Source organism: Triticum aestivum, chromosome 4A (genome assembly GCF_018294505.1).
Source record: "Triticum aestivum cultivar Chinese Spring chromosome 4A, IWGSC CS RefSeq v2.1, whole genome shotgun sequence".
NCBI lineage: Eukaryota > Viridiplantae > Streptophyta > Magnoliopsida > Poales > Poaceae > Triticum > Triticum aestivum.
Genome location: NC_057803.1, coordinates 590,090,049 through 590,092,516, shown reverse-complemented (window position 1 = coordinate 590,092,516; position 2,468 = coordinate 590,090,049). Strand labels below are relative to the sequence as shown.

The window sequence follows — 2,468 nt, the reverse complement described above, 5'->3', positions numbered from 1 at the left end:
ATCTGAGTAGCTTTCAGCAAAAAGACAAATCGGGTCAAAACAATACATGAACAGTAAACTGTTTTACAGACTCCGAATTTGTCTTTTTTAGAGGTCATACAGTGGGAGAGACTCCACTTTGGGAGGGAGTAATATGGTACATGAACAGTGTTTGTATTATTCAAAAATATGGTACAATGTACATAACATAATTACAGAATACTCGTCCTCCACTTTGGGAGGGAGTAACTACTACTTTATGTTGGAAAGTCTAATGAGGTGGTAAGTTTTGTACAAAAGAGTGAATGAAGTCTCTCTTATATCAGTCCTAGTTCTATGTTGGAGGAGGCTGAAATCATGTTTAAATCGTACAAGCCAAGAATGGAAAGTGGGGGTGATGCTTCTGAAGTGCTTGTTATTTCTCTCTTTCCAGATACTCCAAGCAGCTTGTAGAAATATTTTCATGAACATGGGCTTGCTCCAATTGGTGGCCGCGTGGCTTATCCATTGAAGTCTGGATCCAGTGTCTTCCCATGTGAAACCTAGGATGGACCAGCATTGCTTATTAAAGGAGCATTGGAAGATCATATGTTCCATGTCCTCTTCTATTTGTTGATCACATAATAGGCAGTTGTAATCATCCCCAATGTTGTAGTGTCTCCTCTTGAGCATGTTGCGTGAATTTGTCTTTTTGGCCGAGTGTAGCTCAGTTTTCCAAATAATTTGAAAATTGGGGCGGACCTCACGCATCAAATTGTCTACCATGGAAAAAATTGGAATTTTTTGAATTTTGCTAGTATTTGTTTTAATTTTGTTATTCAACACGGGTGCAGATGTGCCCGGGCTTAGAAAATGATTTTCGTCTACAATGGATCATCTTTTAGCATTATCTTAAATAATTAGCTATTCCTAAAGATATTGTGAGACATATTGTGCTAAGAAATTATCTCTTGTCTTATGATTTCTCATTCCTCCACCTCATTATTTATCCTACGTGGCATTCTTAAGATAGAAACATTATACATGCCCTAAGGGCTTCTACAATGATTGATAAGACAGTCTTATTTTAAGTTTTGCATGTAATTTAGAGGTGACAAAAAAATACGCATACAATGGGTTATATCTGAGCTTTATCTTCAATAACTAGTTATTCCTAAAAACATTATGAGATATATTGTGCTAAGAGATAAGATAAGCCTTTTCTTATGATTTCTCGATAGTGGGAGTGGCAGTTGCTATGGTAGTGGGAGTGGCAGTGTCAGCAGTGAGAGTGGCAGGGGCGGTGGCCGCAGCGGCCATGGCGAGGATGGTCTTGCTCAGGGCGGACTCAAAGGCCAAGAGCTTGTCCTTGGGCGTATTGGGAACAGTGATGCCGTAGACCTTCTTGATGCTGGACACAAGGTCGGGGACGAATTTGTAGCCCTCGTATGCACCGCCTATGGTTTCCTTGATGGCCTTGTTAAAGGTAGACTTGAAGACGGCGAACTTGTCCTTGATCGGGGCAGCGTCGGCGGCGGCGGCTGCAGTCCTAAAGGCAGCGTCGATTTGGTCGATGGCCTTCAGCTCTTCGGCAGGGATTGCCCCCTTGACTTCCTCGCCGGCGGGCTTGATGGCGTGGACCTCGAGGATGCCGGCGATGATGCGGAGCGACTCGCTGAGGATGGCCACGAAGGCATCGTACTTGGCCTTCGGGGTAGCGCCCTTGGCGAAGTGGTAGGCCGTCAATTGAGCGAAGGCGATCCTAGTGGTGAACGTGGCCTGGAAGTTGAACGTGCCGGTGATCCCTCCGATAGACCAGCCAAAGTTCAGGGTGAAGGTGGTCTGGAATGTCTTGTACTTGTCCGCTGGAGCGACCACAGCTGCGGCCGCCACAGCTTCCTTGAAGGCGTTGTTGGCCTTCTCAATTAGCCTCTACTCTTCGGTCATGGCCTTCGGTTGTGCCCCGGCCAGGGCAGAGCTGGCTTCGACAGCATACGAGACAGCTGGCCCCGCCATGAGGGTGACAGCCACAAAGAGCGCCACTGTGCACTGATGCACTGCCATTGTTGCTACTCTTGTCTTGCATTAGTTGGTTTGTACAGTACGTAGGAGGAGAGATTGTGGTGTGGTGTGAAGATGAGGTATCCAAATTAGAATTACGGTGAGAGGCCAGGAGAGATTGCCGCGCCCAAATTAGCAATCTTCTCCTCTCCTCTCCTTTTTTAGCCAAACTAATTATCCATGTGAGGTCTTCATCCCACAAACCAATGAATTAGCGAACCAACCTGTGGTTGACATGGTTAGGTGGACAGTGGTATCCCCAACCCATCAGGGTTCAAATCCTGGTGCTCGCATTATTCCTGGATTTATTTCAGGATTTCTGGCGATGCGTTTTCAGTGGGAGGAGATGTTCCCATCGATGACGAGGCGCCTACGGTGACTTCGTAAATCTCAAGATGATATGCCGGCTCAATCTCTCAGAGGTGCTCATACGGGTAGGGTGTGCGTAT

The 2,468-nt window shown here is 46.2% G+C and overlaps 1 pseudogene; it reads right to left on the bottom strand.

Moving 5' to 3' along the window:
- Positions 1–629: 629 nt before the first annotated feature.
- On the bottom strand, positions 630–2,052 carry LOC123082415 (pollen allergen KBG 41-like; annotated as a pseudogene).
- Between the last annotated feature and the right edge of the window lie 416 nt (positions 2,053–2,468).